The sequence below is a fragment of the Lolium rigidum genome, chromosome 1 (genome assembly GCF_022539505.1).
Source record: "Lolium rigidum isolate FL_2022 chromosome 1, APGP_CSIRO_Lrig_0.1, whole genome shotgun sequence".
In the NCBI taxonomy this organism is placed as follows: domain Eukaryota; kingdom Viridiplantae; phylum Streptophyta; class Magnoliopsida; order Poales; family Poaceae; genus Lolium; species Lolium rigidum.
Window position 1 is genome coordinate 26,816,565 of NC_061508.1, and position 12,905 is coordinate 26,829,469.

Consider the following 12,905-nt stretch of genomic DNA (forward strand, 5'->3'; position numbering starts at 1 on the left):
TAATTCTATATGTTGCGTTTGTTGGGATCCGATGAATAGAGAATACTTGTTATGTTGATTATCAAAGTTATGCTTATGTGTTGTTTATGATCTTGCATGCTCTCCGTTACTAGTAGATGCTCTGGCCAAGTAGATGCTTGTAACTCCAAGAGGGAGTACTTATGCTCGATAGTGGGTTCATGCCTGCATTGACACCCGGGACGATGTGACGAAAGTTCTAAGGTTGTGTTGTGCCGTTGCCACTAGGGATAAAACATTGATGCTATGTCTAAGGATGTAGTTGTTGATTACATTACGCACCATACTTAATGCAATTGTCCGTTGCTTGCAACTTAATACTCGGAGGGGTTCGGATGATAACCTCGAAGGTGGACTTTTTAGGCATAGATGCAGTTGGATGGCGGTCTATGTACTTTGTCGTAATGCCCAATTAAATCTCACTATACTCATCATGATATGTATGTGCATGGTCATGCTCTCTTTATTTGTCAATTGCCCAACCGTAATTTGTTCACCCAACATGTTGTTCGTCTTATGGGAGAGACACCTCTAGTGAACTCGTGGACCCCGGTCTAATTCTCTTTACTCGAAATACAATCTACTCGCAATACTTGTTCTACTCGTTTTCTCGCAAACAATCATCTTCCACACAATACGGTTAATCCTTTGTTACAGCAAGTCGGTGAGATTGACAACCTCACCTGTTTCGTTGGGGCAAAGTAGTTTGGTTGTGTTGTGCAGGTTCCACGTTGGCGCCGGAATCTCCGGTGTTGCGCCGCACTACATCCCGCCGCCATCAACCTTCAACGTGCTTCTTGGCTCCTCCTGGTTCGATAAACCTTGGTTTCTTTCCGAGGGAAAACTTGCTGCCGTGCTCATCATACCTTCCTCTTGGGGTTGCCCAACGAACGTGTGAAATACACGCCATCGTTGCTACCTTTAAAATTCCATCATTCACCTTTGCAATATATAGCTCATGGGACAAATAGCTTAAAAACTATTGTGGTATTGAATATGTACTTATGCACTTTATCTCTTATTAAGTTGCTTGTTGAGCGATAGCCATGTTTCTGGGGACGCCATCAACTATTCTTTGTTGGATATCATGTGAGTTGCTATGCATGTCCGTCTTTTCTGAAGCAAGAGAGATCTACCACCTTCATGGTTGGAGCATGCATATTGTTAGAGAAGAACTTTGGGTCGCTAACTAAAGCCATGATTCATGGTGGAAGTTTCAGTTTGGACATATATCCTCAATCTCATATGAGAATAATAATTGTTGCCACATGCTTATGCATTAAAGAGGAGTCCATTATCTGTTGTCCATGTTGTCCCGGTATGGATGTCTAAGTTGAGAATAATCAAAAGCGAGAAATCCAAAATGCGAGCTTTCTCCTTAGACCTTTGTACAGAGCGACATGGAGGTACCCCATTGTGACACTTGGTCAAAACATGTGCATTGCAAAAATCCGGTAGTCCAAGTTAATTAGGACAAGGTGCGGGCACTATTAGTATACTATGCATGAGACTTGCAACTTGTAAGATATAATGTACATAACTCATATGCTTTATTACTACCGTTGACAAAATTGTTTCATGTTTTCAAAATAAAAGCTCTAGCACAAATATAGCAATCGATGCTTTCCTCTTTGAAGGACCATTCTCTTTACTTCTATGTTGAGTCAGTTCACCTATTTCTCTCCACCTCAAGAAGCAAACACTTGTGTGAACTGTGCATTGATTCCTACATACTTGCATATTGTACTTGTTATATTACTCTAAGTTGACAATTATCCATGAGATATACATGTTACAAGTTGAAAGCAACCGCTGAAACTTAATCTTCCTTTGTGTTGTTTCAATACCTTTACTTTGATTTATTGCTTTATGAGTTAACTCTTATGCAAGACTTATTAATACTTGTCTTGAAGTACTATTCATGAAAAGTCTTTGCTATATGATTCACCTGTTTACTCATGTCATCACCATTGTTTTGATCGCTGCATCCACTACATATGTTTACAAATAGTATGATCAAGGTTATGATGGCATATCACTTCAGAAATTATCTTTGTTATCGTTTTACTCGCTCGGGACGAGCAGAACTAAGCTTGGGGATGCTTGATACGTCTCCGACGTATCGATAATTTCTTATGTTCTATGCCATATTATTGATGATACCTACATGTTTTATGCACACTTTATGTCATATTCGTGCATTTTCCGGAACTAACCTATTAACAAGATGCCGAAGTGCCAGTTCCTGTTTTCTGCTGTTTTTGGTTTCAGAAATCCTAGTAACGAAATATTCTCGGAATTGGACGAAACGAAGACCCAGGGTCCTATTTTTCCACGGAGCTTCCAGAAGACCGGAGAACATTCGAAGTGGGGCCACGAGGTGGCCAAACCACAGGGCCGCGCGGCCCAGGGGGGCCCGCGCCGCCCTATGGTGTGGCCCCCTCGTCTGGCCCCCGACTCTGCCCTTCCGCCTACTTAAAGCCTCCGTCGCGAAACCCCCGATGCGAAAAACCACGATACGGAAAACCTTGCGAGACGCCGCCGCCGCCGATCCCATCTCGGGGGATTCCGGAGATCTCCTCCGGCACCCCGCCGGAGAGGGGATTCATCTCCCGGAGGACTCTACACCGCCATGGTCGCCTCCGGAGTGATGAGTGAGTAGTTCACCCCTGGACTATGGGTCCATAGCAGTAGCTAGATGGTTGTCTTCTCCTCATTGTGCTTCATTGTTGGATCTTGTGAGCTGCCTAACATGATCAAGATCATCTATCTGTAATTCTATATGTTTTGTTTGTCGGGATCCGATGGATAGAGAATACCATGTCATGTTAATTATCAAGTTATTACATATGTGTTGTTTATGATCTTGCATGCTCTCCGTTATTAGTAGAGGCTCTGGCCAAGTTGATACTTTTAATTCCAAGAGGGAGTATTTATGCTCGATAGTGGGTTCATGCCTGCATTGACACCTGGGGGAGTGACAGAAACCCCTAAGGTTGTGTTGTGCTGTTGCCACTAGGGATAAAACATTGGCGCTATGTCTGAGGATGTAGTTGTTGATTACATTACGCACCATACTTAATGCAATTGTCTGTTGCTTTGCAACTTAATACTGGAGGGGGTTCGGATGATAACATGAAGGTGGACTTTTTAGGCATAGATGTAGTTGGATGGCGGTCTATGTACTTTGTCGTAATGCCCAATTAAATCTCACTATACTTATCATGTCATGTATGTGCATTGTTATGCCCTCTCTATTTGTCAATTGCCCGACCGTAATTTGTTCACCCAACATGCTTTTATCTTATGGGAGAGACACCTCTAGTGAACTCGTGGATCCCGGTCCATTCTTTAATACTGAAATACAAATCTGCTTGCAATACTTGTTTTTACTATTTTCTCTGCAAACAATCATCTTCCACACAATACGGTTAATCCTTTGTTACAACAAGCCGGTGAGATTGACAACCTCACTCGTTTCGTTGGGGCAAAGTACTTTGGTTGTGTTGTGCAGGTTCCACGTTGGCGCCGGAATCTCCGGTGTTGCGCCGCACTACATCCCGCCGCCATCAACCTTCAACGTGCTTCTTGGCTCCTCCTGGTTCGATAAACCTTGGTTTCTTTCTGAGGGAAAACTTGCTGCTGTGCGCATCATACCTTCCTCTTGGGGTTGCCCAACGAACGTGTGAAATACACGCCATCAGCTGGCATTGCCGATCTAGCACCAGTACGATAGAAGCGCGGAGAAACAGTGTCAGAATACATCCAGCGCTTCAGGACAGTTAGGAACCGATGCTATTCGGCTCGTGTGACTGAAAAAGAAGCGATCGAGTTGGCGGTGGTGGGTCTCGCATCACCGATCAAGGATGTGGCCTCCCAAGCAGTACTACCCTTCACCGGCGCACATGGTGCGAAGCCGTCATTATATGAACAGCGCCACCCGCAGGTATACCGGGATAAATTCAAGCGTGCGGTGGTCCTGGTTGAGGCGGATGAAGATGAAGGCTCGCGGGAGATCAAGAGGTAGCAGTGGCTGAATGGACTCGGGGGCAAGCCCCGTGTCCTGCAAGTGGGTTAAGCCACAAGGTCCTCCCAGAGGGTTTGACTTCGACGTGACCAAGGCTGAGCAAATTTTCGACCTCTTACTTAAGGAGAAGCAGCTGAAGGTACACGAAGGCCACAAGATCCCAACGGCTCAGGAGCTGAACGGAAAGCCATACTGCAATTGGCATAACACGTTGACCCATGCCACCAACGACTGCAGGGTGTGGCGTCAGCAGATCCAAATGGCGATAGAACAAGGGCGTCTAATTTTCAGCCAGTACGCCATGAAAGTCGACACACACCCCTTCCCCGCCGTTAACATGGTGGAGTGCACTTACCCTGGGAGGTGCCAGCCAGGGTTTCTCGTGCAACATCAACATGGTAGGACCTGGGCACCACCCTGGTAAGGACAGAGACGAGGGCAGCTGCTCTCATAACAAGGACAAAGAGGAAGCCGTTCCACGCGATCGGCTCCAGCACGATGGCAAGCGCTACATCACAGAGGGAGAAGTGAAGAATGTGAGATATCAGCGACCTCTCTCTGATCACCTCCTAAACAAATACGTGAGTCAATACGACCAACGCCGACGATACGACAACGATGACGAAAGAGATCGTCTGGCTAGGGACGCCAGGAGACATCGTCGGCATGATCGCGACGAGGAGAGATATGAGCGCCACGCCAAGGAAAAGTCAAGAGAACAAGACGACGTGGATAGGCACTGGGACTGTCCCTTCTTCAGACACTGCTGGGATTCACGAATGAGCCGATTGCCTACAATCGGCAACTGCCCAGGATGTAGACAGAAGAAGAAGGATGCAGCTAACGTGTCCGTATTCAAACGTCTAGGGCCTCTCCCGCCTCGGAACAAGCACGCTGAGTCCTCTCGGGTGGAAGATCTCGAGGAATTAGAAGACGATGATGAAGAAGAAGAAGATAAGTACCACCGGCCAAGGTGGTGCCCCGATGGACTCAGCCGCTCCCAAAAGCGTAGGGTTCGGCGACTACGTGGTTTGGAGGAAGCCGAAAGGTTATACCCGCACACGTTAAGGAAGGCGCGGCCTGATCTGGCCGCGAAAATTCAGCGAACCCTGGACGAAGAAGGTCGGCCACAAAAGAAAGAGTGGCGCCCCAGACAAAAGAAAGTCGATGATGATACATCGGCTGGTACAAACATGGTGTTCATCCTTCCGGCGGAGTTTAGTGCTCCAGGATTAGACGAAGCACCTGTGGCACAACTTGACTGCGGCCCACGGCCAGTTATCTTTGAGAAGCCACGAGAAAGAAGCTACAGACACCGAAGGCCCCGTACTTGCGAGGTTATATCAATGGGCAGCCTGTCAACAAGATGCTGGTGGACACCGGAGCGGCAGTCAACATTATGCCATACTCCAAGCTACGTCGGTTGGGACGCTCTAGCTCGGATCTGATCAAGACGAACGTTACATTGAGCGATTTCAACGGCCAAGCATCTGATGCACAAGGTGTTCTGAACGTGGATCTGACCGTAGGAAGGAAAACCATCCCTACGACGTTCTTTATTGTCGATAGCAAGAGCACCTATGATGTCCTGCTAGGGAGAGATTGGATCCATGCCAACTGTTGCATTCCATCCACGATGCACCAATGTTTAATACAGTGGGATGGAGATGAAGTAGAGGTCGTCCACGCAGATGACTCAGCTGAGATTTCAACTGCTGGCATGAACGTTTGGGAGACGACAGGCCAAGAGCCACTCTCAGGCATCAATTTGGACGACTGCGAGCGCATCGACGTGACGAAGGACGGGGTTAGGCTGGTCTTATCCACCGGCCTGACCGTATAGCAAGAACAAATCTATGGACGAACGTGGCGAGGCCGATCCTTGTGATCGGCCCCAAAGATCTATGGACGAACGTTGCAAAACCTTCATTGAGCGATTCAATCAACATGGAGGCCGATTCCAGCAATCGGCCAAAATTATCCTCACCATACGTTCTGCCTGTGTTCAACGTCGATCTAACGGGCAACGGGTTTACGTCGGCTGATGAGCTGGAAGAAGTCAACATTGGTCCTAACGGAGCCGACGTTCGAATACAGTGCATTGGCTAACTACGCAGCCGATATCCGCAGCTACTCGGCAGATTCGGCTCGGGGGGCACCTAATCAGATGAACATGGGCGATGAACATGTGCGATACAGGGGCAGTGAGATATGGGGGCCGATTTTAAATTGGCCAGTAAAAAAAATGTACATACAAAGCAAAGCCGATGCACAGCCATCGACTCTAGAATTACAAGCACAAACTGCCACATGCGCAGGCCCTACTGAAGGAAAGTTTCTAAGGCGCGGAGTACACCAACACGGACGTGATCCACCTCTCGCGATCTGCGATCTCGGCCTTGTCGTCATCATCCTTGCCTGTCACCAGTTGCTTGTTCAAGGCACGTATCTCTGCCAAGTCAGTTTTCAGTTCAGCCTTGAGGCCTTCTGCTTCCCGTTGGGAGCGAGCAATGGAAGCTTCCTTGGCACAGATGAGCTCTTTGGTGACCCGCACCTTTTCTTCAAGATCCTTCAGCTCCTTTCGCAAGATCTCAAGCTCAGCAGTGCTGACAGAGGGGTCAGTCTTGGCATCCAAAGCTGCCTTTTTCTCGTTAAGCCGTTGACACATGTCTGCAATATCGGCTTTCAGCGGGAGTTGGGTGTGGCGTAAGTCGATTCTCTGACGAGCCAACTGCACCCTTGACCTGAAGGCAGACAACGTCACGACTGGCCAGAGCTTCAACCGCAGCGTCACTGGGACGTGAGGCTGGATTTCTTCAAGAGTGTGCTTCACCTCCTCAGAGTTTTCGACTAATGTCTCAATGGGTGAAGAAAGCAGAGCTTTGAGGCATCGGAGTTGGTCAGCGATGACGCTGGGGCTCGGTTCATCACGTGCTGTGGAGTGGGCCGGCTCGATAGATTCAGGGTCGAACGACAGCAAGCCTGAGAGATCACAGCCCTGACAAACAACAAAAAGCAGCATAAGTCTGCAGATCAGGGTAAGGGCAAGCCCAACAAAGGGAGCATACCTCTCCTACGACCATGGGAACAGCCGATGACGGAGCAATCGGCTGTGGCGTCTTTGCTTGGGGTTTGGCCAAGGTGGCAACTTGGTCGATGTCACCTTTAGAGGTTGTTACCTCCAGAGTTGTGGAGGGCATCAGAACTTCCTCGACATCCCCGCTGGAAGTTTCATCAGTCTGCAAAAAGATGGTGAGCCGATATGGGCAGCAAAGCACAAGAACTAAGCTAGGAGGAGTTGGGGAGCCGTTACATTTAAAGCTTCTTGGTTCGAGGAAGGGGTTTGATGATCCTTCTGAGCCCTCTTGGTGCATTGACTCTTGGTGCGTAAGCCTCCTTGCCCTGTTTTGATGGGAGCTTGAAGGGCAGCAGGTTCGGGGCTGACCTTTTCTTGGAAGCCGATGGTGGCACATCTGGCTGTTTTTGCGTGGTGGTGTCCTCAGAGGTGCCCGAGCTTGAGCCTCGTCGGCTGGACTGCGTCTCCTCGCTGGTATTGTCTTCAGTGGAGGTCTGCAAGAGCAGGATTAATGGACACTGACATGCTAAAAAAGCCTAGAAGGATGAATGGAACAAGATGGGGTATAGAACAGCTTACATATAAGCTTTCTGGAGCTGGCGCAGGGTTTTTGCCCTTCAAAGTTTTCCTGGCAGCTACTTTTCTCACTGCTGTTCTCGCCCTGACTGAGGCTCGGGGGGCAGCTGGCCCTGAAGAGTCTTTACTCTTGGGAGCCGATTTTATTAGAATCTGCTGGCTCTGCATCACAACCTTTTTAAAAAAAGGTGGTGAGTTCTTGCAGAAGAGGACCACTGGAGCTGGTGGGAGGAATTTAAAGGGGGATCCATCATCATTGACAAGCTCTGGGCCATCTTGTTGCTGCAAAGAAACAGAGCAGGGTTATAAAGCATCACTGGAAACTATCGCGAGGAGATTTGCGATCAAGTGGCACCTGTTCTGCAGAAGTATCAGCTTCAGCGTCAAGTTGTTTCAGACAACGGTCCTAGGGCTCTCCCGAAGGCATGGGTCTTCCACATTATCCACCAGATCTCAAAGTCATCAGTCGAAGAGATGAAGGATAGATTGTGAGGGACCGATGCGTTGCCATCGGCTCATTGAGCATTGACTAAGTTGACAATCGGCAAAGTCAGTATGAGGGGAAATCGGCTAAATTAGCATAAAGGAAATCGGCAAAATCAAATTGAAGGAAATTCTTCATTGATAACGGGATTCCTTACATAAAAAGCTGATTGCTCTCAAAAGGAAGGACCAGGGGATACATTGCCCCATCTACTACTACTGATCATATGCTAAGGGTCTTATCTATGGGCCCTCGCTGCCCTCATCGTCGCCGTCGCCGCCGCTGTCGGCGCTACTCCCGGCTGGCTCGTCGTCGCTGCTGCCGCGGCCTCCGGCAGGGCCCTCGTTGTCCTCGTCCTCCTCGTCAGCATCGTCGTCGCTGTCGAAGTCGCTGAGGTTCCCCGGCCAGGGGCAGAAGCGCTTGGCCGGCGGTTCATCGGAGGAGGTGTCATCCTCCTCCTCCTCCTCCTCCTCCTCGAAGGAGGTGAAGTCGTCCCAGGAGAAGCGATCGTCATCGCTCTCCTCCTCCGTTTCCCCGTCGGCAAGGAAGCGGAGGTCACTTTCCCCGTCGGTCGAGGACTTGTCGTCCTCAGACCAGACGGAGAAGTCATGACTGGACTCGTCCCCGTCTTCTATGGCGCGGCGAATGTAGGCCTCGTGGGCCTCCTCCGGGTCCCACTCCGGCATCGGCTCGCGGGAGGGGGAGGACTGGGTGGAAAGACCCGACGAGGCAGAGGAGGAAGAAGACATGGTGGCAGAGGAGGGCTTTTGGAGTGGTAATGCGAAGGGGATGAAGAAATGAACTGCAGGATGCGGTTAAAATAGAGGCGATATAGTGGAGATGATTCAATGCTGCAGCGGTTCCCGAGGATGTAGTGCCAAAACCATCAAATCATGCGGAAAAGTTGAGAAGGCAAGGTATCATTATGAAGGGATACCGTGGCGGTTCTGTTCTGCCCGGATTTGACACGACGAAGAAAGGGAAAAACAGAGTGATTTTGGAATTGTCATTTCCAAAACCAGGGGGGCATGTGTTATCACCAGAATTTGACCGGATCAGAGGTGGGCCGCGATTAAGATGGGCTTGAAGAATATACCTGGAAGGAATACATTGAATCGGCCTTGTATACAAAGTTTGGGCTAGTTTGCCCGTGTATCTGTAAATATAGTAGGATACGTGTCGGTTAGATAGAATTTGGCTCGTGCATGGTTGGGATTACTCCCACGTTAGAAAGTCTACGGACTATAAATATGTATCTAGGGTTTCGAAATAAACAACAATCACGTTCATCACAAACCAATCTAGGCGCATCGCCAACTCCCTTGTCTCGAGGGTTTCTTCCGGGTAAGCATCATGCTGCCTAGATCGCATCTTGCGATCTAGGCAGTACACGTTTATTTGCTGTTCATGCGTTGCTCGTGCTGAAGCCTTGTTGATGGCGAGCAACGTGGTTATCATAGACGTGTTAGGGTTAGCATTGTTTCATCGTATCATATGCTTTCGTCCGTGCAACCCTTAGATGTCTAGCCGCCCTTACACCTATCTTAGGTGTAAGGGCGGCACCTCGCTTGATCATTATTTAGTAGATCCAATCCGTTATGATTGCTCCTTGTTCTTCAAGGATTAGTTTAATATCCGCATAGTTAGGCCTTACAAACGGGTTGAAGGATCCAGATGGCACGTAGGGTGTAGTTTGCTAGCCCTAGACAAGATGTTCCGGGGATCAACTTCATGTTGGTTTTTAGGCCTTGTCTAGGGTCGGTTTATGATCACCGTGCGTGGCCGCCAGGCTCAATCACGCGTAGGATGTTCCGATTATGTGGTGAAAACCCTAAATCATCGTAGGTCGTTTTAGCTTTATATTGATCAAGCAGGACCACCATGTGATCGTACACCTCGTACGAATCATGGGTGGATCGGCTCCTTGAGCCGATTCACAGGACAACCTGAGAGCCGATCGAGGCTCGTATTTAATGTTTACGTGTATGCCATGCAGGAAACTAAGCGAAGCAAATCCATCACCTTCCTGACCAGGTATAGGTCAGGTGGCACGCCCTTGCACCCGCATCAGACGTGCGTGTCGAGGCTTTGCGGGCCATCGCTCGAGGGACCAGGGTCAGCCGCAGTCCTGGGAGCCTCCCGGCTCTACTGTGTTGCCCGTCGCTGCTCGCCGGTGGGTTTCTGACCGCAACACTCCCATATGCGATAACTCTAATGATGCTTGTGATATTTTAAATCCACCTACTGCAAGTACTGCTTTCAAGATACCCATGAAAATTATTGAACGTGTTATTGATAACCGCTATGAAGGGGATGGAACTGTCCATCCTGGAGATCATTTACTGTTTTTGCATGAATTATGCGGGTTATTCAAGTGTGCAGGTATCTCTATGGATGAAGTGAGGAAGAAGCTATTCTCTTTTTCGCTGTCTGGTAAAGCGGAGCATTGGTATAAATTGTTGAAGAATAGTCATTCTCTTGGTTGGGAGGAAATTGCCCCTCTCTTTTATTCTAAATTTTATCCTCCTCATGAAGTGCATATTGATAGGAATTACATTTATAACTTTTATCCTCGTGATGGAGAGAGTATTTCTCAAGCGTGGGGGAGATTGAAGTCACTAATGCTCAAATGTCCCATTCATGAGCTCCCCGTAATGTTATTGTTAACAATTTTTATGCGAGGCTTTCAGGACAACACAAGGACTATCTGGATGCCTGTTCGGAGGGATCTTTCACAAGCAAGGAGGTTGAAGCTAGGTGGGATCTTCTTGATCGGATTGAGGAGAACGCTGAAGGATGGGAGAACAACAAAGGTGAAGAGTCAGATATAAATTATGATTATGAATGCATTGAAGCTTTTATGGATACTGATAAATTTCGAGATATGAGTGCTACTTATGGTCTTGACTCTCAAGTTGCTGCAAATCTTTATAAAGCCTTTGCTTCTCATTTTGAATTGCCTAAAAAGAATTTTGATAAGTATCATGAACCTTTTAAAGAGGCTTGCATGAAGGATGAAATTGTTGTTAATGATTGCAATAAGCATGCTCAAACTCCTAAGAATGCTATTTCCTATAAGCATGTTAATTTTTGTGGAATGCATAGACCTTGTGGAATTAATCAAATCAAAGATGAATATTTATCCATCATATTAATGAAAAAACTAGAAAGTGGGCTAGGGCTCTAGACGATCTTGGTAAAAAAGTTTGTGCCCTCTATACTTTTATTTGTGAAGTTTGCCATGAAGTGGGTCATTTTAATTTTCAATGCTCCACCAATGATAATTTGAACCCAATGAGTGCTGCAAATTTGTATTGTGATGATGAAATTACTCCTAATCAGCATGATGAACTCACTTTATTTTTGTGGTGTGAAGAGTTATCAAGGAAAATTTCTTTGTTAGATATTAATGATCTTGATATTGATGATGTCATGCATGGGTGTTTTTCTTATTGCATTGATAATAGCCATACAAATACTTACATACAAAATATTTTAGAAGATGACACCTGCCAAAATATGATAGGACCGCTGTGTGTTTTGAACTAATTAATAAAAAGGAGGAATCCTCCCAAGTTTCTTCTATTGTTTCTGAAAGTAAATCAGGTTATGCGGACAAGCCACCCTTCAAGCCTCTTCCTCCTAAAGAAGGGAACGAGGAGAAGGAGGAGGAGAAGAAGAAGAAGAAGAAGAAGAAGGGAACGAAGAAGAAGAAGAAGAAGGAGAATAAAGAGAAAGAGGTAACGGCATATCCCCGCGTGAATGAGATAACGCTAGGTAACCGTAAGTATGTTGCTCCTAATGATTATTATGATAATGAATCTGAATACAATGATCTTCCTCTGTCCTTTACATACATTAGTGATCATGATTTGAATGAGCACACTACTTTTGATATTGCAAATCTCTGGGAAACTAATTCTGAAAATGATGATGATAATAATTGCCATAGTATCAGTGCTATCCATGCTTCCTCCCATAATGATATAGAAAGCTCTAAGCTTGGGGAAGAGGTGTTTGAAAATCCTTTTGCTACTGATCATTATGTGTTTGATACATCTCCTTCTAATAACAATGATGGTATGGTCACGGATAAACCGACTGTGAAAGATAACTATTCTATTTCTTATGATAACACTCGTGCCTCCGACCTTTAATGATTATTATAAAGAATGCTATGATAGAGGTTATAACTATCCTTATGAAACTTGTCATAGTTATGATTGGATTGCCAAAAACAATTCCCTTAATATGCAACTTGTTTACCATGTTCAAATTCTTGATAATAATCCTGCTCCAATTACTATTAATGAGAAGAATTCTTCTTATGCCAAAATTAATGATACTTCTATGCATATGAACCATGATAAGAATGTTTTAAGTGATGGGTATATTGTGGGTTTCATCAATGATGCTACTGAAAGTTATTATGAGAGAGGGAAACATGGGTATATGCATCTTAATAATATTAAGTTTCCCCTCTTTATGTTGAGAATCCTGAAGTTACTCGTGTTTTATCCTCTTATGTTTGTCACTTTGTTCTTCATGAATTCATTTGTGTACAAGATTCCTTTTCATAGGAAGCATGTTAGGCTTAAATTTGTTTTGAATTTGCCTCTTGATGCTCTCTTTTGCTTCAAATACTATCTCTTGCAAGTGCATCATTAAAACTGTTGAGCCCATCTTAATGGCTATAAAGAAAGAACTTCTTGGGAGATAACCCA

General features: G+C 46.4%; 1 pseudogene; it reads right to left on the reverse strand.

Moving 5' to 3' along the window:
• The window catches only part of LOC124705984, a 20,521-nt pseudogene extending 13,808 nt beyond the window's left edge, over positions 1-6,713 (reverse strand).
• Between the last annotated feature and the right edge of the window lie 6,192 nt (positions 6,714-12,905).